The following is a 6,412-nucleotide window of genomic DNA, read 5'->3' as shown; positions in this document are numbered from 1 at the left end:
ACTCTGCAGTCTCTTCATGTCCGATTCTTCCTTTTCTCCCTCCCTTCTCTCTTCCAGGCAACTGTGACTGGATCTTGGGAGATGATGTCAGCAGATATCCTGCATCCTTCTCAGTGCTGCCATCCTCTGTGAAGGAAATTACTGCAAAAATAAGGCAACGATGGAGAAGTGAAATGTTAAGACAAACTGGGAGAAGAGAAACTCCTAAAACACTAAAAGGAGAATGCGCAAACTAATTAGGCTCCCACCCCTTGGACTGCATCCTTAATGAGCCCCTAAGGCCAGAGAGAGCATCTGTTATCTTCTGCGTCCTCCTTTTTTTTTTTTTTTTTTTTTAAATACATTGGCAGATAACAAGTGCAGAATACATAGGCGCTAATGGAAAGAGAAAGAGGAGGCTGCAAAGCTGAGCTGCATGATCAGCAAGGGCAGTCTCTATGGCAACCCAAAACTTCCCACGACAGTATTAGTTACAGAGCACTGAGTGCAGAAGTCATGCCGACCATACAATTGTCTCTACAGCCGCACATGCTAAAAAGCTCACAGTACAATTAAATGTAATAACCTTCAATGAACCCTTGGTAAAATTTTAAGGGAAAATATTTACATTGCAATTCATATTTTTCCCTATGGAGTTAACAGTTTGACCTCACAGCTGGTTATTTTGTTAAGCAACTTTGATGGCAGTATTTGTTTCAAAGGTTTGGACTACAGCTGTCCCAGACGACTAATTTTCTCCTGATTAGTCAGCAGACTTTAAAAAAAAAAAAAATTATTTTATTTTTACAATTAGTTGACTAATGTAACATACAGTGCCTTGCAAAAGTATACGGCCCCCTTGAATCTTGCAACCTTTCGCCACATTTCAGGCTTCAAACATAAAGATATGAAATTTAATGTTTTTGTCAAGAATCAACAACAAGTGGGACACAATCGTGAAGTGGAAGAACATTTATTGGATAATTTAAACTTTTTTAACAAATAAAAAACTGAAAAGTGGGGCGTGCAATATTATTCGGCCCCTTTACTTTCAGTGCAGCAAACTCACTCCAGAAGTTCAGTGAGGATCTCTGAATGATCCAATGTCGTCCTTAATGACCGATGATGATAAATAGAATCCACCTGTGTGTAATCAAGTCTCCGTATAAATGCACCTGCTCTGTGATAGTCTCAGGGTTCTGTTTAAAGTGCAGAGAGCATTATGAAAACCAAGGAACACACCAGGCAGGTCCGAGATACTGTTGTGGAGAAGTTTAAAGCCGGATTTGGATACAAAAAGATTTCTCAAGCTTTAAACATCTCAAGGAGCACTGTGCAAGCCATCATATTGAAATGGAAGGAGCATCAGACCACTGCAAATCTACCAAGACCCGGCCGTCCTTCCAAACTTTCTTCTCAAACAAGGAGAAAACTGATCAGAGATGCAGCCAAGAGGCCCATGATCACTCTGGATGAACTGCAGAGATCTACAGCTGAGGTGGGAGAGTCTGTCCATAGGACAACAATCAGTCGTACACTGCACAAATCTGGCCTTTATGGAAGAGTGGCAAGAAGAAAGCCATTTCTCAAAGATATCCATAAAAAGTCTCGTTTAAAGTTTGCCACAAGCCACCTGGGAGACACACCAAACATGTGGAAGAAGGCGCTCTGGTCAGATGAAACCAAAATTGAACTTTTTGGCCACAATGCAAAACGACATGTTTGGCGTAAAAGCAATACAGCTCATCACCCTGAACACACCATCCCCACTGTCAAACATGGTGGTGGCAGCATCATGGTTTGGGCCTGCTTTTCTTCAGCTGGGACAGGGAAGATGGTTAAAATTGACGGGAAGATGGATGCAGCCAAATACAGGAACATTCTGGAAGAAAACCTGTTGGTATCTGCACAAGACCTGAGACTGGGACAGAGATTTATCTTCCAACAGGACAATGATCCAAAAAATAAAGCCAAATCTACAATGGAATGGTTCAAAAATAAACGTATCCAGGTGTTAGAATGGCCAAGTCAAAGTCCAGACCTGAATCCAATCGAGAATCTGTGGAAAGAGCTGAAGACTGCTGTTCACAAACACTCTCCATCCAACCTCACTGAGCTCAAGCTGTTTTGCAAGGAAGAATGGGCAAGAATGCCAGTCTCTCGATGTGCAAAACTGATAGAAACATACCCCAAGCGACTTGCAGCTGTAATTGGAGCAAAAGGTGGCGCTACAAAGTATTAACGCAAGGGGGCCGAATAATATTGCACGCCCCACTTTTCAGTTTTTTATTCTTTATGTTTGAAGCCCGAAATGTGGCGAAAGGTTGCAAGGTTCAAGGGGGCCGAATACTTTTGCAAGGCACTGTATATATGTATATATACATACAGTGGGGAGAACAAGTATTTGATACACTGCCAACATTGGCAGTGTATCAAATACTTGTTCTCCCCACTGTATATATGTTTTTTTTTTTTTTTTTACTAGTTTAGTAAACAATTCTTTGTTGATGCTTATTAATTCACAAAAAATATTTTGGAACACACATTTTTTATTAACATATAAATAATAAACAAATGATAGTAATAAATCACCAGAGGCGTCGCGTCCCATTAGGCAAACCAGGTAATTACCTAGGGCCCCCAGCCAGCAGGGGCCCCCAGAGGCCAACAGATTTGGCACACACAGCTTTAAAGCGTTAAAGCAAGTGAAAGCCTTGTGTCTGAGTTCCCTGAAGGGGCTCCTTCACTTGCTCTACAGTCCCCCCCCCACGTGACTCAGAGTGAGAGTGAGCAGCAATATTTTTTTTAATTGGCGTATATCAAAAATGAAGAGAAGTTATCCTTCTGGAAGCAACAAAAGAAAGAAAAAAAAGCAGAAGAGGAGAAAAGGAAGCAAGACAGCGGTGAGTGTACTGTGTTACTGTAGTTTTATGTCCTAATGTAGTAGAAGCCGGGCACTTTGAGTGTCCTAAAAAACGCTCTATGATAAAGAGGCGTTATTATACTTTTATTAAATATGCTATTGCTACAAGTCCAACTGTTCCCCTTACTTGCACACGCTCGAAGGGCCCCATCTTGCTTGTTGCCTGGGGCCCCCGGGGACCCTTTCTACGCCTCTGTAAATCACAAACAATGAGGTCAAATGTTGCTGGCAAACATATAGTATTAATATTATGGTATACTACTGTACGTATATACATAATACTTAATAATATAAAGAAAGGAAGATTAGTGCAATCATGGACAGTAAGCAGGTCAGTGTTTTCATGCTGTATATATTTTATTATATTATTCGAATATATGGCGGAAAACACTCAGGTGACTTGAAATTCATTTTTGAAATTTCAAAATTGTCCTATATGCATGTGTGATACATCATTGGAAAATTTAAAATCTCCATTTTCTGGGGGAAGAAAAAAATTGAACAAGAAGGCAACTAATAAAAAAATAAAAAAAATTTAAAAAAAATGAAACCCCTAAATCCCAACTCGAGGTAAGCGCACGAGAGAGCATAATTAAAGACACCATGATTTAAACGAGATATTATCGCGTACCGCGTATTTACCTTTTTTGGATCCAAAAACTCTTGTGTAGCATGTCTTACCGAGTGTCAACACACAGCTGTCAATGGCCACAGGTAGACCTTTGGGGGACTTTATGGGTGAAACACGGTAATATAACAAGGGTCGCAATGCAGAAATCGCAGACATAAAGGAGTGGTCGAGATTTTCTTTTTTAAATATTTACCCTTTTTCTTTGTTTGGATCTATTATTTATCATCTACAATATCTGGCAAAATTCGACAGTAACAAAAAATAAATAAATAAATCGATAGTTATGAGGTAGATATCCGTGACCTATTTACAGACACGTTTTCATTGTGATGTAATTTGTTTAAAAGTTACAGACACTATTTTTTTCATTGTGATGTAATTTGTTTAAAAGTTTAACATATACAAGAGAATAATTTTATTAAGTTTTTTTTTTTTTTAAATAAATATTGGACATCACTTGAAGATTCTACGCTAAAAATGCAAGAAATTTCAAATAAGAAATATAATTACTTACCTTCTTTTTATGGCTGGGTTGAAACAAAAGCGGTTGCGCGGTGTCTGTAAACGGGGGTCTCCAGGGTAAAACGTACAAATTAAAAATAGTTCAGGAGCTTAATGCTCAACGAAACTCCTATGACAGCATATAGACATATTGTTCTATCAAACACAACAGTTCTTTTGGCTTAAAATACACCAATTTATTTTAAAGAGTGGTGCAAGAGCAGAAACTGCTTTTTCAGCCTTGTCTGTGTTTTTCGCCATACTGTATGTGTACTTCACGTATTTATCTACCCTGCTGCTGCTCCCGAAAGCTGTAGGTCTCAAAAATATATATATTATTTCATTTTTATAAAAAAACCATATATATATATATATGGCGGAAAACACAAGACAAAACTGAAAAAGCAGTTTCTGCTCTTGCACCCTTGTTATATCACCATGTTTCACCGATAAAATCCCCCCAAAATGCGGCTGTGGCCATTCACAGCTGTGTCTTGACACTCGCTGATTCATACTACATGGAGTTTTTGGATCGAAACAATGTAAGTACACGATAATATCTCGTTAAAATCGTGGCGTCTTTAATTCAGCTCTCGTGTGCTCTCGCCCCCTAGTTTGGGTTTTGCTGTTTAAATTTTTTTTTTTTTTAAATGCCCTCCTGTTCAAATTTTTTCTTCCCCCAGAAAATTGAGATTTTAAGCTTTCCAATGATGTATCACACATGCAAATAGGACGATTTTGAAATTTGGCCAAATTGGGGGTCTCAGAGTGGAACTTCAAGTCACCTGAGTGTTTTCCGCCATATACAGTATATATATATATATATATAATTTATTAGGGCTGTCAAAATTATCGCGTTAACGCGCGGTAATTATTTTTTTTAATTAATCACGTTAAAATATTTGACGCAATTAACGCACATGTCCCGCTCAGACAGTATTCTGCCTTTTGTTAAGTTTTACAGCAAGGCTTTTTGTGCTGTCTAACAGCGAACTCTTGTGGTCGCTTTGCGACATGGTTTGTTTTCTTGCCAGTTCAATATGGCTGCATGACGTCTCAGGCTGACGCCTACGTTGTAATGTTGTGCTTATATGATCCTTGGACAAGATTTGTCCGTAAGTATGGTTGTTGTAAAGAATGTACATATTATGTTAGTAAGCGAAATGTTATATTTTTTGTATGAGACGCTTTTTGTTTATATTTAGTGAACCTGTATAGCGTGCTAAGCTAACATTGTCGCTAATGCAATGCTTGTGTACTTTTTTTTTGTAGTTTTACGACGGTCTAAAGAGGGAAATGGTTTGAGGCCATTTTATTAATAGATCAGATGAAAAAGGAAGAAGTCTGATTATTAAGGCGTCGTTCACTAGCTGTCTAGCTTTGGAAAAAGTAGACGCTTCGGAGTGAGGACAGCATAGACAGATTTAAATGACAGTAGAGTGAAATGCCCACTACAGTCCTTATGTACCGTATGTTGAATGTATATATCCATCTTGTGTCTTATCTTTCCATTCCAACAATTTATTTTACAGAATATATATATAATTTACAGAAAAATATGGCATATTTTATAGATGGTTTGAATTGCGATTAATTACGATTAATTAATTTTTAAGCTGTAATTAACTTGATTAAAAATTTTAATCGTTTGACAGCCCTAATATATATATATATATATATATATATATATATACACACACACACACACACACACAGTGGGGAGAACAAGTATTTGATACACTGCCAATGGGTTTTCCCCATTGGCAGTGTATCAAATACTTATAACTATATATATATATTATTTTTTTAATTAAAAAAAATACACACACACACACACATATATATATATGTTTGTTTACCCCCCCCCCCTCCCCCAAGCGGGAGCTTCCATGATCCTAATAAATACAACGTCAAGAGACTCGAGACCTACAGCTTTCGGGAGCAGCAGCAGAGTAATAAATACGTGTAGTACAAGAAAAAAACCTATTAATATGACGCACATAAAACTTCAATTAAAAAAAGGCGTTAGTTACAGTGTATGGAATTACGATCCGCCAGCTTGTTGTTTGTCGTCTTCCGAAATTACACCTGGGTGACGGCGCTTAAGTGGTCGTTCATGGCCGACGTGCTACAGTGGTATGCGAGCGCAGCATTGCAAAGACCACACACAGTGGCACCCTCCTTATTTTCCTTAAAATAATTCCAGGCTTTGGTCACTCTGGTCTGCTTTTTTTTGGCTTTATACCGCTTTCACCGCTTGCATCCCGAGCATCTGCCATTCTGATTTTTATCGGCTTGTATTTTTTTTTTTTTTTTTTAAACCCGTTGTGCCCGTCGGCGCATTTATGTCATCGATGACGTCGACAACATCGACTAGT

The sequence above is a fragment of the Corythoichthys intestinalis genome, chromosome 4 (genome assembly GCF_030265065.1).
Source record: "Corythoichthys intestinalis isolate RoL2023-P3 chromosome 4, ASM3026506v1, whole genome shotgun sequence".
In the NCBI taxonomy this organism is placed as follows: Eukaryota; Metazoa; Chordata; class Actinopteri; order Syngnathiformes; family Syngnathidae; genus Corythoichthys; species Corythoichthys intestinalis.
Note: the sequence above shows the minus strand (reverse complement) of the source record.